This window comes from Taudactylus pleione, unplaced genomic scaffold, assembly GCF_031769625.1.
Source record: "Taudactylus pleione unplaced genomic scaffold, aTauple2 ptg000041l, whole genome shotgun sequence".
Lineage (NCBI taxonomy): Eukaryota > Metazoa > Chordata > Amphibia > Anura > Myobatrachidae > Taudactylus > Taudactylus pleione.
This window is the reverse complement of record NW_028284443.1, coordinates 22832987-22856654: the sequence shown is the minus strand read 5'-3', so window position 1 is coordinate 22856654 and position 23668 is coordinate 22832987.

Sequence of the window (23668 nt, the reverse complement as noted above, 5' to 3'; positions counted from 1 at the left end):
CTTTCTCCTTGTCTGTTATTGTATCCCCCTTCTACCCATCTGTGTTATTGTGCTCCCCCTTCTCACCATCTGTGTTATTGTGCTCCCCCTCCTAATCTGTGTAATTGTGTCCCCCCTTCTCCCCATCTGTGTCTGTTATTGTGTCCCTCCCACCCCCCTTCTATGTTCACTTACCTTCTTCTCACTTTAAATGTTCCTGTCTTCTCGGCTTCTCCTCCACTGTCACACTCTCTGCGTGGGTCTACTCTTCTCTCAGTCTCTGATCATAGGCAATCATGTAGCCGTGGTCTTCAGGCAGTATTGCGACGTTGCCGGGAGATGGAACAGGTGGGGCCTGCCAGCTGGCACATGACCACTGGTAAGTAGAGGTTTTGCCATCTCTCCCATCATGCAGAGCGGGCCAGCCCGGGAGGAGGACGCCGGACAGTGGAGTAGATGCCGGAGTGGGCATTAAGGTAAGTAGAGGTTTTTCGGTTTTTATTTTGTGCATGTGTCTGGTTGGGGGGTGGACTACTACTAGAGGCACTGATGGGGGTACTACTAGGGCACTGGTGGCGGTACTACTAGGGTCACTGCTGGAGGGACTACTAGGAGGATTACTAGGGGCACTGCTGGGAGTACTACTGGGGGCACTGCACACTGGTGGGACCACTACTGGGGGACACTGCATAGAGGGGGGTTACTACTAGGGGCACTGCTGGGAGTACTACTGGGGGCACTGCACACTGGTGGGACCACTACTGGGGGACACTTCATAGAGGGGGATTACTACTAGGGTTCCTGCTGGGGTGGGACTGCTACTGGGGGCACTGCTGGGGCAGACTGCTACTGGGGTCACTGCTGGGAGGACTACTACTGGGGGAACTACATGGGGGGGATTACTGCTGGGGGGCTGCTACTAGAGGCACTGCTGGGGGAGGGCTGCTACTGGGAGGATTACTACTGGGGGCACTGCTGGGGGGAGACTACTACTGGGACCACTACTGGGGGCACTGCATAGGGAGGGTTACTACTGGGGTCACTATATAAGGGGCATTGCATAGGTGGGGGACTACTACTGGTGGCACTGTATAAGGGGGCCACTACTGGGGGCACTGTTTAAGGGGCACTATATTGGGGGCACTGCATGGAGGGACCACTACTGGGGGCACTGCATAGGGAGCCACTACTGGGGGCACTGTATAAGGGCTTGTGTAGCTATCTAGGGTGGGGGCAGCAGGGGGGGCGTAAGGCTGAAGAAATGCCTAGGGTGCCAAGAAACCTTACACCGGCCCTTGGTGGGGGGGGTAAGAACACATGCCAGAACAGAGCAAGGGGGAGCTACTGCTACCCCACTGTGAAGGAGGGAGACTGGAGTATGGTCAGATAAATGAGGGACCTGCCACAGGATAGAAGAGTACAGTGAAAGACCCTGAGTGCCCTTAACTGCTGCCAGTTAGATGGAGAGCCGGGTACTGAGTTGTGCCTGCTGAAGGGAGAAGATCCCCGGCAGCTGTCAGGAAAAGGATCCCATGCTTGCAAAAATTAGGCCACTGCTGCTTCCAGGCCCAGGATGGCAGGTGCTAGAGGAGAGAAGCCTGCACCTGCTGACACCTCTGTGCCAGCAGACGGAAGGATTGGAGCCTGTGGACCAGAGTTCCATTGGACCCTGAGAAGGACCCACCACTGTGAATGATCCTGTGCTTGCTGAAGATGAAGACTGGAGCACTGCCTTGCCTGGGGAAGGACCCACCCCAACTGAGGTAAAAAGGGCAGCTAAAAAGGAGGATCCACAGTAATAGTGTCCAAGAGGAACAGTTCTGGCATTGTTATAGGCACCCCTGCCATAAGACCCCTGTGGCAGTGAGACCAGACCTGCTAGACAGAGTGACCCCTTGCTGCTGCCAGTGTGAACGCAGGCTCAGGAGCGGCTGCAGGTACCCTCGAACTAAGATGTTGCCCAGTGCAGTGCATCATCTTGAGCAGAACTGGTGCTGCTAGAGGGACCCAGGTTCAGAGGGTAGCAGAAGAGCCACTGCAAGTGGTGAGAACTCTGGGTTATTTTTACTCCCTTTCTGCTTGCTGGCTGGCTATGAGATTAAAGCCCTAGGTGTTTGTAGTGTGGCAGCAATGGGGGCAGCAAATTAATAATGATCCCCTTGTATATCACCCTTATGGTGCTAGTGGCCCAGTAGTCATGGCATAATATTAATGTATTGATCAGCAGTGATTGGTTCACCCTAACCCTTGTTACTTTATTCAGTGGGGGGATTGCTAGCAGTTTTCACCCTGTTCTCCTAGGTTGGACTAAAGGTTTTTGTTTAGAGAGGTAAGTGAGATGCTGCTGTAGATTTGTCTAGGGCTGTGTTGTGGCAGAAGTGAGATATTGCTAAGTAGGCAAGGGACATTCCTAAATTACGGCCAATCTCTGGTTTCACTACTGTTCATTTTTCAGGTTATTATGATAATGTTTGCTTCATATGTTAATTGAAAATGTATTTCATGCTTATATGCTGGTAATGTTATTTGTATGTGACCTCTTTATCTATTTGCGCTATGGTTGCTAAAGAAATGCATTTTTTTCTAATACGGTGGTAATGTTATGTCTATGATTACTTTACCTATTTGCTGTATGGTTGCTAAAGGAATGTAATTCAGGCTAATACGCTAGTAGTATTATGTTTATGTGACCTCTTTACCTCATTGTTCAATGGGTTGCTAGAGTAATATTTCATTCCTTGGTATGATTTTCTTACCCTGCATAACCTCAGCTGGCACCTCCCCTAGAAGTGGCTTGTGCATCATTAAATTGTATGTAGTTAATATTGCATGCTAGCAGAGACTGTGTTTCCATTAGGGATTTGCGCCGACCCCTGTATTTTGGTGTTGGTTTTGGATCTGTATCTCCTTGTATTTTAGATCTGTATTTGGCTTTGCCACAACCACCCCTTGTGTGTTTTGGTTTTGGATCTGTACTTTTTTTTTCAAAAATTGATAAAACAGCACATAATTAGTTTTTTTTTGTTCCTACAGTACTATTAACCTCCATAACAATAATGTCCACTCTTTTCCAGCCAATTGTGACCACCTCACAGCTCACAATATTGTTTTCATCTGGTTTAGGCCCAAAATTTGCACCGAGCTAGCTGGCTGACTAAGCTAAGTGGCAGCAGTGGGTGGCACAAACATGTGGCAGTTCAACTTCCAACATGACACATAAGGAGACATATGTTTTCATTAATCAAGAGGCCTGAGGGAGTTGGAGTGTGTATGTAGTTGAAGGCAGGGACAGAAAGGGTTGATTGGTAGTAAATTTAATTTAATTTTTTGATTTTGAAGCAAATTTATGAGGGAGGGGAGGTATTTACAAAAAATATTTTACTCATTCACATCAGTCCTTGCCCCAGAAAAATTCTTGAGTGCTAAGCCTGCTGCTGCTAGGAGTGGATTTTCTTCCCAGAAGGGGACCAGGAAGACTACTAGTAGTACTTTCAAAAACAATTGACTGTTAAACAATCCTTTGCAAGGGGGAGCAAGTATAACAGCAGTCACCCAGTTGCATAGCAGATCACTGATGCCATAACATCTATGCTGGTATTAGATGTGGGTCCAATATCTGCCAATAATTCAGTGGGTTTTAGACAGTTAATTGAGGTCCTGTGTGCCCACTACCAAATCCCAAAAAGATTCCACTTCACTAGAAAAGCAATTCCCAACCTGTACAGGGACATTAAAAAAAACTTAATTAGTGGCCTCCAAAATGCCATTGTACCCACTGTCCACTTAACCACAGATATATGGACAAGCTGAACAGAGCAAACGCAAGATTTAAGATATAAGGTTTAAGTCAAACATTGTGTTCTCCTTCCCAATGGACATAGATCTGAAATCTGCAAAGAGCTGTTGGTAAGCAAATTGTCAGCTCAAGTGGCACATGATGCAGTGATGGCTTCTCCTTCAGTTTCTCCAACCAGTGTATCTGCCGAGAAAAACTAAACTTTCCCAAAAGACCCACTGGTGATACAAATGAGTCAACACAAAACACAAAACTTTTTGGATGGATGCACTGCAGATGACGTAACAGGGAAGAGATTCCTAGATGATGAAGGTACCTACCTTGACTTACTCTGGCTTTACAAAGGGTACAGATGACTTGACATTTGTTGTCTGGATTTGGGTAGAAATAATGCCACACATAAGAAGTGGATTTTATTTTCTTGTGCCCAGTCATGACAATGAGCTTACCTTATCATGTTCAATAACTGTTTCGTCCACTGGTCCCTGATTTACACAAATAACATCCTCATCAACAACATCCTTATTAGCATCAGATACACAAATATCCTGGTCATCCTGGTGCACTTCCACAGAAGCATCCTCGATTTCTATGTCAGCATGTTTACTTGTGCTTATATCATCATAAGAGGCAGAACCACCAGTCATAAATAAAGGACAATGCCTTAGCCTTTCCTTGCCACTTCATGTGGTGAAAGGCATATTGACATGTTTATGTCTTTCTGCAGCTAACATTCCCTTGATGTTTTTTTTTTACCACTATAAAAGATTGGTTCTTGATTTTAGATGCCCTGACTTAAGCCCTGTATGATCTTGGGCATTGGCTTTAGTAGATGATGTAGATGTATTAGTATTGTCATGACTGGTGGCACTGGCAGCAGCTCCAGCACTAGTATGTGGTTCCTGCTCTCCTCTCAAACGATCTTTCTCCATATAAAAAAAAACACGAATGAAGTGGGGTACAGCACACACTTAGATTTGTACCAATTTTAAATATTACACTCCAGAATAAATGACCTATAGTGTCACCATATTTTTTATGAATAAGATAAGAATATCACACTGAGCTGCAACTTACAGTGATGTCATTATGTTTTATATATAATTCATGTTATTTAGCACTTTGTTGTGGTCTTGTAGTTGGAGTGTAGACTAATCATTAATTCACAATTGAGGAAAGATGTGAAAAGCTAATTATTAGACTGCGCTACCACTTAGTGTCAAAATATTTTTTATGAATAAGAATAACACACTGCGCTATGACTTATAGTGTCACAATATGTGGACAATAAACTGCTGTATGGCTGGCAGTATAACCGAACAATAATAGTTCAGCTAAGTTGCTAAGGCACACACGCAATTTTTTTTTTCACTTTTATTTTATTTGCACTATGGAAGAGCACCCTGGAATGAGGCAGCAGCCCCTTGATGAACAACACAGACAGCAACCCTTTTTTATGGACAACAAAGCACCCCTGTCAAGTGTGGACAGGTCACCTGCAAAGTCACAAACACATGGATGATAAACTGCGGCAGTGTCACTGAACAATAATAGCGCAGCTAAATTGCTAAGGCACACTCACACACACACAAAAAAAAGAAAAATACTTTTTTTTTCTTAGACTGGGGAAGAGCACCCCTAATTGATAGAGCACCCCCCTGGAAAATACAGCACCCCTTTATGGACTGCAGCCCTAGCCTGATGGACAGGACACCAACACAGTGGCCACAGTTAATTAACAGGACAAGTGACACAGCAGCTGCAGCACCCACTGAAGGAAGCCCCCCTTTATATACTACAGCCTAAACCCCTTTATGGACAACACAGCAGCAGCCTTCATGCCAAGACCCCAATTGGACACACTGAGTGACCTACAGTGACTGACTACATCTGCTAGCTTCTCTCTCCACAGACGGAGTGAAAATGGACCTTTATATAATCCAAAACCCATGAGAATCCGACAGTGGGAGGATGATGCGTTTTGCCTAATTTTCGGATCTGAGTCAGGCGGGAAAACTTGAGCCGGACTCGGATCTTGCCTCGAAACATGAAGTTTGGGTGGGTCCAAATCTCGGAGAAGCGGACCCACTCATTTATAGTTTCCATGTATTCTAAACCATTGCAGCAGAGTCAGTGTAGATTATGTTCTGCAGAGGCCTACATGTAGCAGTGATGTGTGGTGAGGTAAATGAATGTGGAGGCACTGGCTAGTACCAGAGCCAGAATTACATATACATATATGAACCCGAGGGATCATGCGGGCATTATACCAAGGTCCAGCAGTATATAATGCTGGAAATTTGGTGTCTTATGATCAGGCATGTGCGGAAAAGGTAGACAAGTGAGGCAGTGCCTCACCTGCCATACATTTTTTATTTTAGAGTTTTGACTATAAAAATGATTAGAATAATACAAAGAAGATATATCTATAATATTTTCTTTAAATGTTTCTCTTAATTTGTATGGTCAAAACTCTGAAGTATACCTAAGTATGACAGGAAAGGTTCTGCCTCACCTGACTGCACATCACTGACATGTAGTGTATATTAATTAAATTGTATGGAGCTAAACTAACATGCTGACAGTGACTGTGCTTCAAGTATCCTCAACTAGTGCAGGAGAGCGAGCCTACTTTGAACTACTTATCACAGAGGCCTATAGGTTGTGCATCCTTATTAAACTGTACAGAGTTAATATTGCATGCTAGCAGAGACTATGTTTCCAAGCGGATGGGTACAGGATGCTGGCGCTCAGGATCCCGGTGGTCAGAATCCTGATGCTGGCATTCCGGCAGGGCTAAGATACCGACACCTGTTGGTAGGTATCCTAACCCTACCCCAGAGGCATCACTTACCTCCGTGGCACCCGGTGCGGCAGAAGTGGCTGTATCGCATGCCCGAAAGGGGGCGTGGCTTTGTGGAAAGGGACGTGGCCTCGTCTCATGAAGCCACACCCCCTTATGTGTGCCAATCTTGGGGGCATTACCACCTTTCATTCTCGGCACACAGTGGGCTTCCCCAGCGCTCCTGCAGCTGCTGGGGCAGCCCACATCTCTTCCTGCCTCTCTCCATGTCACGGTGACACCATCCCATGGGGTGACACCAAAATCGCAGAGCAGCTCTGCTATTTTGGTGTCACTCCCTTGGATGGTGTCACTCAGTGTGGCCCGCACCCCCCTAGTGATGCCAGTGCCGTACCATAACCCTAAGTCTACCTCCCAGGTGCCTGAACCTAACTTCCCCCTAGTGCCTGAACCTAACCTCCCCTTCCCTGCACCCTGATCCTAACCTCCCCCATAGTGCCTTACCATAAACCTCCCCCTAGTGCCTAACCCTAATGCTAACCCTCCCCCTAACCCCACTACTTACCTTCGAGATTTCGGAGGTCGGGATTCTGGTGCCGGCATTTTGAGTGCCGGAATCCTCACGGCCAGGATATTGACTGCATTGTGTTTCTAAGTATTCTCAACCAGTGCAGCAGAGCCAGCATGGACAACTTTTCACAGACTCTTACAGGTAGTGAACCTTCATTAAATTGTACAGAGTTAATATTGCATGCTACTGTAACAGTGACTGTCTTTCCGAGTATCCTCAAACAGTCCAGCAGAGTAAGCATGGACTGCTCCTTGCAGAGGCCTACATTTTATGCTTCTTCATTAATTGTGCTCAGGTAATATAGCATGCTGGACCGTGATTTTTTTAGTGTGTTTTACACAGGTAGTGGAAATACATTTACCAATCTTTTCTTTAATTTTTTTTTTTTTTTTTTTTTAAATATGTGGTTCACATTCGCTCAGGTTTCCAGGTCAGTAGATTGTTGGTGTTTCAGCAATTCCACGTGGTTTGTCTCTTATAGTTCCTTCCTAACACCAGGTATAGTAGTCCTGGTTTGTTTTCTTACAGTGTTTCCTTCTAGGTAAACTTGCAAAATTGTGGCAAGCCTGGCTTGGTACAATAGGATAGATGTATGAAGCAGTGAAAACAGTGGAGAAGTGTGTCAGTAAAGAAGTTACCCATGGCAACTAATCAGCTTCTACCTATCATTTTATAGAATGTATTTCATAAATGCAACCTCAAAGCTGATTGGTTGCCATGGCAGTGTATTCACTGGCACACTTCTGTCTTTTCACTGCTTCATACATCTACCCCAGTGTTTCATTGTGGACAGAACTGTATCTAGGTAATCACCTATTCTTTTTGAATTGTTACTATTCACCAAAGGCATTGTTCCAGAGACAATCTAAACTGATAACTGTACTACTAGTTTATTCATCAATAAAAATATCTTTGTTTTTCGAATAACAATATGTCTGGTCATGTTATCTATTCACAGGGGAAAACATTGGACCTCATTCAGAGTCGGTCGTTGCGGCCGCACGGTCGTACGCATACAATGTTTTTCTTTCTGCGCCTGCGCACGGCTAGCAGTGCGCATGTGCGTACGAGCTCTATCGATCAAAAATACTGTCGGTCGTAGGGTTTCAGACACGGAAGTGGATTGGTAAAGTTGATTGACAGGAAAGACCGTTTGTGGGAGTATACGGGGGTGGTGGTCTGCAAACGGAGGCGTTCTTCAGCGTTTCCAGGCATTTTAGGGGAATGCATAAATTACCTGCTTCGTACGACCAAGAATTGCGGATGCATGAAAACGTCACTCTACGAACAGGCTGATCGTCCAGGCTAAGGTAGGCAAGCCACAACAGTACAATCGTTAATCTGATTTTACCTGCGATGTTTCGATTTGGAACCACACAAACCAAGCCGCTAAGATTGCTGCATTGTAACTATTAACACTACTAATTACCTTGTAACTCATTTCACTTGCGTGTGCATTATGGAATTCATAACACAAATGTTTCTTTGTGCTTTTTAAACAGTTTTTGGATAAAACAGTTTTTAAAACATCTAGCATTGTGTTTTGCTTAGCAGCCTTTTCAGATACCACACTTTTTAAACCTTGTATTCATTGATATAGTTAAAGTTAGACATTTTGTTATTTTTTTTTAATTATTATTTTGAAATTTGCCTTTCATCACAATGTAAATAAAAATTGTTTCGGCAACATTTGCATATAATTAATTTTTACATTTTTAATAAAAAATATAAAAAAATTTGTAGAACCCAAAAAAAGAGCTTGAGACATTGGTGACAAGAAATATGGGGACTGGACAACAGGTGAGGGAGGAGATATCCAGGGCTACTTGCATCGTTTGGCCCGGCTCGGAGGAAGAGGTAAGCTACGGACAGCCGACTGGCGTGTAACACGCCGACTGGCCTGGCCAGAGGTAGATGGGATTTCCTCTGGCCTAGGTATAGGGCTCTCCATACTTGCGGGGGTGGCTGTTGGGCTGCCAGAGATGGTGGTCCTAGGAGGAAGGGAGTCTCGCTCCATCATGGCAGGTGGGTTGGCCTGCTCCTGGGTATTGGTCAAATGATCTAGGGCCCCAGCAATGGTCTCCAGGGCCACCTCCACCCTCACCAGAGTGGTCTCCATCCTCAGAAGAACACGTGTTCTCCTGAGTTTGGGAGACTAACCTGTTGAGGAGAGGCACTGCTCGGTCTGATGGTTGCCCTGGAGTAGACTCCACAGGGTCCCCAGATGGAGTACTTGGATCCTCCCCTACAGAGTCTCCATCTGTGCTGGACCCAGACCTGACCTCAGGAGCAGGCACTACCTCCTCTGAGTCTAGAATATAAAAAAAAAATATTTGTTTTTCCCCCCAAAAAAACATAGACGTTTCAGCTTTATACTTTTTGTCTAACAAAATTAAATTACCTTCTTGCACATGTGGAGCATTGAAGTCGGCCATGTCAGTGTCCATAGTGGACACGCCAACTATCTCCTCTTCCGTCACACATCTCTGAGCCAACGTCTCCAACCTTGTCAAGGCCAGCTCCTCAGGGATGGGACCACCACTTGTCCCCGCAGCATGGTCCACCCTACTCCGTAGCTTCCTCTTCAGTTGGTACTTGAAATCCGTCCAGCTGTCAATGTTATTTTTGAAATTTAAAGTGTTAGTTTTTTTTTAGGGAAATATGACCAGTTCTTGTGTTGTGTAAAAAATGTGATTTGCACTTACCTGGCTCAGTTGGCCTCTGCTCACCATGCTCCTCGGTTGACATTCTGCTAACCTGTGAGAGAGCATGAAGAATACTGCTTGTGCAGACTTTTTAATAGATGTGATCGCATCCCTGGATTGCATCATTATTTCCCTAACTACAAATGCACACCTTTACTGCATTCCGTAATTACTGCGTGGGTTGTGTTAGATGTGAGCGCATCCCTGGATAGGTTACCCGTGCATCCTTATTTCCCTAACTACAGATGCACACCTTTCCTGCATTCCGTAATTACTGCGTGGGTTGTGCTAAATGTGATCGCATCCCTGGATTGGTTACCCATGCATCCTTATATCCCTAACTGCAAATGCACACCTTTCCTGCATGTTTCAATAATTGGGGTTTGGTTCCTTTATTTGAGGCAAAGCCAAATGTTCCCTTACTTGTGGGTTGTAGTTGGAGTGTTTGGTGGTGCAGGAGGTGTTTGATAGTAGTTAAATAGTTTGAAGTTGATTGAGAGGTGCTTGTGTGTGTTGATTGAGAGGTGCTTGATTGAAGTTGATTGAGAGGTGCTTGTGTGTGTTGATTGAGAGGTGCTTGTTTGAAGTTGAGAGGTGCTGTGTGTGTTGTTTGAGAGGTGATTGTGTGTCGTTTGAGAGGTTCTTGTGTGTTTTTTTATTTTTTATTGTATTTTGGTTGTGGTTTTTTTGGGGGGGTTGTTTTTTTTTGTGTTTGTTTGTTTTTATTTTTTTTACATTTTTTTGTGGTGGTGGTTTTTGTGTTCCTTTTTTATTTTTTGTGTTTTGTTTTTGGTGGTGGTTTTTGATTGACAAATTTGATTGGTTCGGACTTTTAACAAACCCCGTTAATTGTTGTGCTTGAGCCGGTTACTTGTTTGGTTTGGTTGGCCGGGCTTTTGTCTTCTGCCAAAATCCAACGTTATTCAAAGAATCAAGTAAGTGTGCCAGCCTACTCCATTTTGATTTTGTTTTTTTTGGATCAACAATGATAAAAAAGTTTTATTTTTTTATACTAATTTTTATAGTTTTTAAAAGATTTATTAAAGGTGTTTAACACTCCATTTTGGACTTGAATCAGGTAAGTGTCTATGTATTCAAACCTACACTTATTTATATTTTGTTTTAAATTTTTGATAAAATTTTGCTTGGAATATTGTTTATTAATCTATTTTTTAAATGTAAATTTGTACATTTAACAACAATTCATATTGGCGATTTTAAAAATTAAGCATGGTTTTAACACTAAAAGTAGTAATATTGGTTTGACCTCAAAAAATCTAAATTTTTTTTATTCCCTCTAATTTTAAAAACGTACAACAAATACACATGTAGTGATTTCCAAAGATGGCCCTGCCTGACCCTGTAAGAATATGCACCATTATTATAAAGCTAAGAATTTTTGCACAAATAATCAAAAAACACTCTGTGGAACCAATTAAAAATATAAATTTAACTTTACAGAGCGATGTTGGACAGCTAATAGTGGCCATGTTGACCCCCACCAACCTTCCTCAGCCTCCTCCTGGGTGTAGGCATAGGAGGCGTGCAAGGGCCAAGATATATAGAACACGTGTCACCCTTTTTGGAATGCCTGATGATGTGGTTGTAACCACTTATCGCCTGCATCCAAATATTATCCTAGACACTCTTTCAATAATAAAGAATGATCTAGAAAGTCAGATTAACATTCCTACAGTAATCTCACCACTTACACAGTTGTTGGCGGTGTTACATTTCTGCACCTTAGAGTCCTTCCAAATCACTGTGGGGCTGGTGGATGGCCTCTCCCAGCCCTCATTTTCACAGATCCTGAGGCATGTGCTAGATGCTTTTTTCAATCATCTAGCACATTTTATTAGTATGCCTTTGGATACGAAGGCCCTTGATGTGGTAAAGCAGAAGTTTTTTGAAATTGCAGGCTTTCCACACGTCATTGGGGTAGTGGATGGCACTCTCATAGCACTTCAGCCCCCTGCATGCAGGGAACAAATATATAGGAACCGAAAACATTACCATTGCCTAAATGTAATGGTGCTATGTGATGCCTCCCTCCAGATCCTCTCCCTGAATGTAAAATTCCCAGGCTGCAGCCATGATGCATATGTGATCCAGCATTCAGGGATTTGGCCAAAATTAAGCACACTGCAAGCTGGTGATGCGTGGATTCTTGGTAAGTAAAAATCCAGTAAGTATTTCTAGAAATAGTGTAAACAGGTTCTCATGGTAAATGTATGTATCTTTTGGTGTCCCATTTCCATCAGGTGATAGTGGCCCCAAACTCACTATAATGACACATTTACTGCCACCAGGCAGGTGGTGGAGCGCTGTATCGGCCTTTTAAAAGGCCGGTTGCGGTGTCTCCATCACTCTGGTGGTCCACTCATGTACTCGCCGGATATGGTTTCTCGCATTGTGGTCCTGTGTGGGATTTTACACAACATTGCAATAAGGAGTCAAGTACCCATGCAGCCAGAGGAGGCCTTGCCAGAGGATGGCCCCCCAGGAGAAGGTGTTGTGATGCTGTCGGGGGGGGCAATCAAAAATCTGTTTGTTTTTTACTATAGTTGTTTATGTTTGACTAAGCCAGACGTTTTATTTGGCCAAACCATGAGGACATTTGTTATGTGTAAATCTGTTATGAAATTTTTTTTACCAGTAGAAGCCTGTTGGCAACATGTTTGTTATTTAATAGATGTTTTAAATGAAATACAAATGTTGTTTTTTGTTTGTGATAAAAGATTGAAAGCCATTTTGAGGTGGATATTGTATGCCAACCCATAATTAAAAAATATACAACATTACTGCAAATGTTCTTAAGGTTTACTAATACATTTTTTAAGTTCTCACACTATGGAAAGGCACCCACCTTTGGTCCAAAATGTTTTTACATGCAGAATTACACCCTTTAATGTGTGGCAAAAAAGAGGACAAATCTTTGAAATACAAAAACTTAAATTTTTTTTTAAAGTGTCATAAAAATGACAAATGCCTCCAAATGCCCCACTAATCTTTGTAGGCAGCAGTAGGCCTGCATTAAATAGCCCGTGGTCTCTCTCAGCTCCTCCTGAATTTCCCTCAGGATGTGGGTTAGATCTGTGGAAAATATAAAAATTTTGAGGATTAAATACTTCATTAAAATTAGAAACATTTGAACATTACACATTATTCAATGTACCAAAAAGTGTTTAAACACACTGATGTTACTGTGTGTTTGAAAGTATCAGACACACAACATTATTAATAGGTTTCTACTTATATGTTGTTAAACTAATTTGAAACCCTAACTATGTGGCTTAAGCCAAAATCCACTATGATGATGTTACAAATAATGGGAGGTGTATTCTTAAGTCATGATGGCCATATCCTTAAAACACAATGCACGTATTCACTTCTAGAATGTTGTTGATACGCCAAAAATAGAATGTGTTTGTTTGCTATTGAAAACATCACTTTGCCTAAGTACATTAGTACATTTTAAACACAGTGTACACAACATCAACAAGGGTAGTCTGGTTCCTAGCACCTTGCCAAGTTTGGTGACATGTTTTTTTACATTGTAAAATACTAATCCAAATGTAATCATTATTTCCTAAAACTCCAAAACATTTTTAAAAAACCACTAAAGCTATATTTTTGTGGTCTCCAATAAAAAAAAAGGGCCAGCCACTAAACATAAGGTCGTAATTCTGAAAAACAGCATTACTGCGCAATGATGTTGAACCCCATACAGCAAATTTTTAAACCAACAAAAAAAGGTCAGATATTTGTACAAATACATGGATAACAACAACACCCAAAAAAAAAAAAAACATAGCCTCAGAGTGTTCCGACACAGCAACAGATGGTGCCAGAGATCCTTCGGGTGAGGGAGAATATTCGAGAGTGGGGGGAATGGTTGAAGGGGAAATGGAGCAGTAAAGATCACAGGGAGGGGAGATTTGAGACATTTGGAATGAGTGGGCAGGGGAGGGAGGAAGACTTGGAGAGGATTGGAAGAGGGAGGGAGGGTTACTGGGGGAGTATGGTGGTGGGGAGGGAGGGCTGGGTTGAGGAGATGCAGGTGAGGGCTGCTGGTTTCCACTAGCATGTCTTTGCACTCTGCGTGCCCTTCTCTGTCTCCACTGTGCTTCTAAAATGTAAACATAAAATACAAAAAAAAAAGTTTAGAATTTGGCTACACAATACAAGTACACATTCTGGACAATAGGGACAACATACAGGAGGGTTTTTTAACATTGAATAAAATAATTGGCAAAGGAACATACATTTTTAACAGTCCACTAATTAATACTTTTAAACAAACGCATACTTACATCTGCGTATTTGCGCCCACAAATTCATGAGGAGCGCAGGCGACCGGCGGCACAGGTCCAACCAGCGCCTCTCTAATTGTGCAATATTTCGCCTATACCCCGCTGATCGGAGGGCTCGCCTCACCTCCGCATAGGCTGCCCACTTTGTGCGGTTCGAAATGGGCGGCACAGCGTGGGTAATATGCATGTCCAGGATGTTTACCAGGACAAGCAACTCTCTCCTGGTAAAGGCTGCGGCTCTCATGATGGCAATGGCCGATTTTACAGAAAACATGAAATATACATGGGGTACAAAAAATATGATTGGCTAAAATATTTACACTTTCCTCAAAAAAAACACTATTGGCCAATCCTTTAATTATGTGTCCTGAAAAATAAGGTCACATTTGATTGGCTACAACACGCAGTGTGCAATTGCAAACATAAGAGTGCAAATGATCCTAACGCAAAATGTACATGCATTTATAAAGTTAACACAATTAGCAAACGTACATTCACAGTTAATAAACCTTACTTTGTTTTTCAAATTGTGTGAAAAAAAACAGGGAGAAAACAACCACGAAATGAACAATAAAGTTTATTGACACATGATAAAAAACTCATTTTAAAGAACAGCAAGAGTTAAACACTTAATTAGATAATTGCCAACAAGCTAATAACAAGCTGATCGATAGTCCATGTAAACATGACATGTGACCATCAAAACAGCACATACGGCAGCAAACATCAGAACATAATTAGCATACAGCGACTGACAGCGCCTGACTACGATTGACTCGATCGTTCGTTCAGATCAGTCGGTAGCTAGAGGAGGTGCAGTGCCAACGAATGGGCGTTGCTTTGTTTACAATCGCCCTGCCGTACGATCGTATTTTGTGGTCGTTGGTAGTACGACCGTGCGGCCGCAATGACCGACTCTGAATGAGGTCCATTGTGTTTAGGCTTGCCTCTCTGTCATGGTGTGCTAATCCTTGAAGATGACAGGACCTACACTCAAAGTAATTACCAACCCACACCTGAACCTGGTTCTAGTGGTGCATCTCACATTCCAAGGGCACTACATAAATATATGTTGCTATAAAAGCACTTGACAAAATATAGATGTGTTCTCATGACCCTAGCATCCATATGCCACACAGCATGAGATGCCCAGCACAACTGAGTACCTCCAAGAGGAGTAGTGTACCATCCTTTAAATTTTGCATCTTATTTGCATTGCAGATGCAGCGATACACCACTCGGTGTTCTAGAGACAATGGCTGTGACTTTAACTGCACAGGAATTAGTCTTAAATTAGTCATGTACAAAGTCGAGGATGAAGAAAAACAAAATTTGATGTGAGAAAAAGCCACGGACGATGCTCGTGGCCCTTCATACACAGATTCAGACTCAGTCGCACACATATGTATAAGTGTTGCACATCACACTGATCAATACAAGCTAGCAATATAGTTTTGTCCCTACCAGGTGTTTCATTTATCTGAATAAGACACACATTTTGAGTGAAAAAGATGGTACACATGGTTGAATTGCCCGGTAACTTGCTCGCCTAGAAGGGTTATTTGCAGTGATTAGAGCCAAGTGTATGAGGACACTTCTCTATATATTTTCCCATTTAATTAATATTTAGGGGTAAATTTACAAAGAATCGTGTTTGTTACGAGATTTCCCAAGTCGGAACACTCCCATTATTGCTTAAACACAGTAGACTTTTGGCAGCTGAAACAAATTTGCCAAGAATCGTTTTTTGCTGATTGTGTTTTTCGATGGTGTATGTGATCATGCAAGCAGCCTGCACATATTGTAATCCTTCAGAAGGCTTGTCACGTATGGAGGTATTAACAACCAAGGGGTCTACTGATGCGTTTTGCCCCTATAGAATGGGGGCTTTATTCTTTGATAGAAAGACTATTGTCTTTCTTAATATCTATACTATTGTTTAAGCATATCTTAAAGCTTTTCTATATCTCTATAGGGCTCTAGATATACTACATTCTTAGGATCACAATTAACCAGATTATCCATATTGTATACTTTTATTTTCTTTATTTTCTTAGTTAAATTTAGTACATTATAATATTCACATTGTTATCATCATTTTTGTTTGTTATGAATCATAGTATTCAGCCTCAATCAAGGGTATATCACACCTGATCATCTTTGATCAGATGGTGGGGTTAATATGAGATATATTTATACCTTAATGTATACCTATGTATCATGTGTTATTTATTTAAATGAATGCAAATTACTAATGATTGGTAGGAATAAAGAATATTCAGTCTCCATGTGAACATGCAATTGGATCAGAGAAAAGTTGGAACCATGGTATTTAATACATAAGGCTCGCAAAATAAGTGGAATTTCTGTAATGTTAGTTTTTAATTATGTTAGTATTGTTTGCTTTGTCTTAATTATGATCATATTGTTATTACAATGAATATGTATCCATTTTTATATTATAGCATGGTTAGTATTATGCAAGTACATTGGCTTCTTAAAAGAGAGCTATGATCACAGATGTAGCCTGATTAATTAAACAATTAAGGATGGATTACTACTAACAGCTTAAATCAGAGGAAAGGAGCTTCTACAAGTTAATCTTGAAAAAGTGCTGAGGCATACGATACGAAAGCATTGATTCTAACACAGCTTTTCTCCTACTTATCCACTAAATCATCATCTGAATACATTACTTTCACCTATCAGTGCCGGAGGACGGACAGAGACCTGCATGCCAGGAGTGCGGGACACGAGGCTCCATAAGGGGCCTGTGTATCAAAGCTTGATGAGAGATAAAATTGTGAGATATACTGTATATCACCAACCAATCATCTCCTAACTATCATTTTTTAAACACAGCCTGCAAAATATAAGTTAGAAGCTGATTGGTTGGTGATGTATATTTCACAATTTTATCTCACATCAAGCTTTGATACATAGACCCCTAAGTGAGCTAATATCACTCTATTACAGCAACACAGCTTATGCTCCCAGAACTGAGTTGGCTTGGATAGCGAGAGGAAAGGATATCCTGCAGCAGCCAGTATTCTATGACTGTTGGCTCACACAGTGATTATACAGCAAGCATGGAGACTCTGGATATTCTATTCAATGCAGCACTGACAGTGGTAGCAGAGGAAAGCACCCTGCAGAGACCAAACATTTAATGCCTGCCGGACACTGACTTATCATTAGGCTGTACGGTATATCAACCCGGGGAGAGCCAAGGATATTGCTCAGGAGTCAGGACGGGTAATTGTAAAGTGCACTGTTAACATACTGTACCCTACTATTACCTTATTCACTGGGATGCCAGTGATAGAAAAATTTGTTCCATAAAGTAGTTTTTTTATGTGTGGTAATCTATATAAAGAAATCTAATTACTAGCTATTGGGACATGCTGTTTTTAGCTCAGCTGATCTGAGCTCTACCTGAAGCCAATTAGGCTAAGATTACTTTGCTTTACTTTATTTCATTTTATATGTTGTAGCTTACTAATGTTATACATATTTCACCCTGAAGCTACATAAGTGGATTAAACCTTTATATTGTGTACCATATATGTTTTTTATTTATTCTGAACTCATTGTTCTTTGCCACAAGTGATTAAATTATATTATAAAATATGTTGCGATCCTTGTGTGTGTCTTAATGGGAAGCAAGTCTAATATATTACCACAGTGTTTTATTGGTTAAATCAGCACAGTGAGTTCCAGGTTTTCCTGGATTTAGGGGCATATGTATCAAAGCTTGATGTGAGATATATTTGTGAGATATATATGACCAACCAATCAGCTTCTAACTCACATTATGTAGGCTGTGTTTAAATAATGATAATTAGGAGCTGATTGGTTCATGATATATATCTCACAATTTTATCTCACATCAAGCTTTGATACATATGCCCCTTAATATGCTAATTTTTAGTTTTTCTTGTGTAGGTCTCACCAAGCTTCCCTCACTTGCTGCAGGTTTTAATTTATAATTAATCCATATTAGCGCCGGGAGGTATAGCTGTATTCCCCCTTCATTGTGTATACTTTGGGGGGAAAACCCCATGTCTTTTTTTGTTTTAACCCTTTTTTTTCTAATTACAGGCAGGAACATACACTGATCACACTGATCTGTCTATGTTTCTACCAAACACACAGCTCAAAAGGTAGTCTATTTGAATCTTTTATTTAGGACCGAGTTTGCCAAAATTACACCCATGATTATAATCACGATTCTTGGTAAATTCCTGAGTTGTATTCCTGGCTTTCAAAAGTACCTGAGAGTTTGGCCGATGGTGTATTTATTCTTATACGTGTTTGCAACTGTGTTTTAAAGAGAGTTTCATGATTTCTCACCCTAGTTTGCCTTTAGTAAATTTCTGAATTCTAAAAAATGCCCAAACACACCCGTGATTGCAATCTCGACCAGACATGGAGCTTAGTAAATTTTCCCCACATAGTTCATCATATCTATGCAGTCATATAAACTTGCAACTCAAAGTTTTATAAACTTATATATGTTATGTAGATATGCTCTAAAGTGGTAATTTCAAATATATCATATATAAACACGTACAGATAAGAGTTCTGCCAGTTTATTATATGTATCTGTATCTCTTTTTGTTCAATATGTCAATATATAATTTATCACACTTATCCTGATTCACATGATAGACCTATATCAGCAATCAAAGCTATAAAAGAATGATCAACAGGACTCCGCAAATTATCAACTCATGATTAAGCAGTGTTTGAAGCCTGAACTCTGCCACATGGTTTGTTAATCCTTTTGTGCTTGCAATGGGAATTTGTTGGCATTATGCCTGTTGTTGGCAATTGACAGTGAGAATTTGTAAGAGCCAAGAAGTCTCTGTACCAGCTGAATTGCTACTTGCCCTTCTTAATATGACAAACAAATGTGATTCACTTATCCACATGACTAGTATTTATCATTCAACATAAATCTTGTTTTACTTTATAAAAAGCTCTTAGAAATTATCAAGCAATTGCCACTGTTATTGTTAATTGCATTTCCTTAATTTGCCCAATTAAGTCTTGTAATTATTTCTCTGAGGTTATTAGATAATTATGAATGAGAACTTCCTTGTAAATTACTCTCCGGTGGCATAGTATTTGTTTTGACCTACTATTTATTTCAATAGTCTAGTCAGCTGAGGTAAATGTTTTTTAATATGTTTTTGTATAAATAAGTATAAAAAATATTACAACTCTAAAGTGTGCAATTAATCCAGTAAATAAACAACTGAGAAAAATAAAACAATAAAAAATTATTGGAATATTAATTCATATCTGGAAATGTTTTGTATATTTGCTTAAGATTTAAAAAAAAAAGTGAAATGATGCAACCTACAGTGGATGCACAATTTTTCAGAGGGCATATTCTACAGCAGAAAAGGCCATTTTACTGTGTGAAAAGTCAAGGTGCAATTGGTTTAACAAATATTATTATATGTGCAATAAGGATATTTTAAAATATAGTGCACTTGCAAATATAGGGTCTGATTCTGAGTCACATGCAATGCTGATGTTCTTGGAGTTGCGCAAATTTTTGCTCCCACATCTCCTAAAACTTGTACTGTGTGTATGCACAGTCACACACACAATTGGAACACATGGTGTGTAAAATGTATTGGAAATGTTTTGGGTGTTCCTAGGAAGTAACTGAGAGGTGCACCATCTTATGGCCATGTTATGGGAGTATTGTGGGCATGTCATTAAACTGCGTGCAAACTCAGATGCTTAATCGTCCACATTGGAGGTCGTGCTCTTATGGACATTCTACACCTAGCATGGGACTGTTGCAAGTTTAGTTTTGAAGGTGAGTCTCTAATGGTTGCATCTAAAGATACTCAAACTGGGCATCCCAGTACTTGCTCATGCAGAATCACAGCTGTACATAAGGAGAAGGGCTGATACTAGCATTAGCATAAAGTTGAAGACATAACTATGGCAGCAGGTGCTAAAGTGGTAGCAACAGCATGAGACACAGAATCATCCCCATTATACAGATAGTAAATTAATTTTGTTAGCATTTATTCAATCAATTCCTCATTTTATAGAAAATTAAAACACATACAGTCCAGAATGGCGATGCCAAAGTGTAACTTGAAAACTGTGAACAAGTTTAAAACCCTTGAAATAGCCACATTCAGATTTCAAACTAGTAAAAAGAATTTGAAACACTCAAACATCAGTTTTTTATTATATTAGAGAAGCACGGTGTCCTACTGTAGTTTTACTTTATCCAAGACTGTTTTCCCTATGGTTTCATTCAATGCTTGCATATTCTCATTCCAGTTCTTAATTGTACTTTAGAAGCAGTTTTAAATATCTCATCATATATTAAATATGCATATGTAATAAACATTCATACTTTCATGTTTATATATTGCCACAGGTAAGAAGATCCTTTAGCGACAAGATGTGTGTAGATTTAACTTATTACAGATGACCCGCTTGTTCCTGTTAACAAGTCCACACATGGTTATGTAATAATGCCATTTCTTTGTTTCTATTGATATCCATTCCTCCCATTCAATGCTTGACTTTGTCTCTTGAATATTTTCTGTGAATCACAGACAGTACTATTTGTAAACTTTTCAAAATTTCTCTTTGGGGGCTTTCCTTTATTGTTTCTTACAGAACTCCTGCTCTGCAATTGGGTATCCACACTGGCAGTCTCTAACTCAGACATCCTTCCAACTGTTGGCATATCCAACAAAACAAACTTCTGCTGTGATTCATGGTACAGCTTCACATTAGGTGGCGCTGGTTCATGGTATAGTACATCCCTGGACTTTATAAGCTTTTCATTTGTAATGTCCCACAGTTTGTATAACTTTTTTGGCAGTATCGATGCATGCTACAGTACATTACGCTGACTTCTCATTAGGAATGTGCACATAAGCCCGGCATCCAAAGACTTTGGGATGATTGATGTTTGGCTTACTTACAGACCATGCCTCTAGTGGTGTTTTGCCTTTTACAGCAACTGTGGGTGCACAGTTCTTTGGGTACACTGCAGTAAACACTGCTTCTGCCCAAAAAAACTTTTCTAGGCCCGAAAAACGCAGTATAGTCCATGCTCTCTCAACAATTGGTTCACTCTCTTACACCATCCTGCTATGGCTTGTACACAATGGTTAGCTGATGCTCTATGTCATATTTTTTTAGAAAGACAGCTACATATTTATTTTCATATTCTCTGCCATTGTCAGAACTCAAGATCATTAGCTTTTGACCTGTTTGATTTTTCACAAGACTGTTGTAGTCTGCAATGTTTATTTCTTCACTCTTGGCTGATGAAGTAACTGTGTGTCATTCTTGTGAAAATATTAATAAATATCTGGAAATATTGGTATCCACTCATTGATTACAATTATATCGGGCTACACACATCTGTGTGCACCAATGCTAGTGGTGCCTCAGCTCTGTTTAGTGTCTTTGGGAAGGGACAGCAGGTTTCCTTACACATTATACAGCTCTCTCACACTGGTCTCTTTGGTATTGCCATCACCATTCCATCAAGGAGTTTCTGTACATTATCACACCCCAGTTGGCCTAGCTACCTGTGCCACAACTCCATAGACTAGCTTGCCTCAGAGGCCATCATTGCCCAATACTCTTCTGTGTCTAGGATGTATAATTGCTGGCACTGAGTTGCTGCTGCTATCACAGTCCCTCAGTCCCTCTGTGCACAACACACTTGAATTTAAATCATTTGTTTTCTAGGATACTTATAGCAATGAGATTTGAACCCCAAATCTGGTACAAATAACACATTTTGGATCGGCATTCGAGAAGTACCTTCCTTAGAGGACATTACCTGTGCAGTGGGTCTGCATACTATTTTTTAGTTTTAAGAATACCATGGATGTATACAGGGTATGAAGAGGACTGGAACCAAGGGGTGGGTGAGTGATTTTTTTTTTAGAGTTCCTGATTATGGATTCTACTGGACAAGGGGACAGACTGGCGCTAGGAACAAGGTAAGTATGTAGTGTGAGTGAGTGTTTGTGTAATAAAATCAACCTTCAGTGTGTGTGTTTTGTCATTTTTTTTATATTTATATTGCAGATGAACTAGAGGTACCAGTGGGCCCTTAATACACCACATGTGGGCACTTGTGGTTCTCCAAATATCAGCATACTGGGGGGACTTGCTGGGATGTCTAGTTCTCCTGCAAAGGATAATATTATTTGTATTACTTTTTACACAATCAACTCCGCATTAACTACTCTGGGGTGCAAAGGATAGATCTGGCCTGGGGTACCCTGGAGAGGTGGAACCCTTTTATAGGGGGGTCTCCACCTCCCCAGGGATCTCTGGCCTGTGCTGTCTAGTGTGGAGTGATTAATGTTTTGGCCAGGGGATCCGTGAAGCATGTCCCCCCACTTTGTCATTCCATTCCCACTAGATAGAGCCTGATGCTGGTTGTGGATAATATGAGGGATGCCTACTTATTTTATCCCCTGTATTTTCACAAACAGTACCAGCTCACACATCCTGGTGTTGGTTGATTAAAATATGGGGGACCTCTGCATCTTTTTTCCCTCCCATATCTTCACAAACAGGACTGGCTGAAAAACCTGGTGAAGGTTGTGCTTTTGGGAGGTCCCCATGTATTTTTTTTTTCAAAATTACACTTACATTACAATCATACACGCAGAAGCCTACACAGATCTCACCGATCTGTAAAGGCTTCTGTGAAACTCAATACTTATAATAAAAAAAACTCACAGTCACTCACATTTATTACACTCACATCTTCCAACTTGCAACCTATTACATTTGAAAGTTGCAGGACAAATTTGCACCTGCAAACTGTACGAGTAGGAGCAAGTTTGATCTCGCAAAAGAACTCCCACGATATTACATTTAGCCCAATGTGGTTATGAATTGTAGGTGTATCATGCAGAGGTTGTGTATCAAGGAAATCCTGTTATTACCTAGTTAAAAATGACTTAAAGTTCTAATAGAGTACCTCCACCCAAGCCTTGTTGTCTATATTACCCAGTGCCATATCTGGACAGCAGTGCGCCCTGTGCAACACTGCCGCCCCTCTCACTGACTCTCCATCCCCCTCTCCCCCTGAGTGCTTAACTTTCCTTCCAGGGGTGGAGGGCAGGCGGGATCCTGCACCGACGTTCTTCGTGAACCGCTCACCACTGCCGGAGGTCTCTTCCTGCAGACCTCCGGTGCCCGGAAGTGTGTGGCCAGTGCAGCTGGAGGATTCCACCCTGTGAGGAGGCACCGGCCCCACCACCCTCCCTATGGCCCTGATATTACCCAAGAGTGGGGTCAGGTTATATGCATTACTAATTAGTCAAGCAGATATAATGTAACAGCAGTTACATTAGTGTAAGAATAAGATGTAATAAAATAGTTTTATTTGCCAGAATCCTTTAAACAATAACAATGGTTAAGCAATAGATTATCAACAATAACTTTATCAACTCAAAACTACACTTGGACACTTCAAAG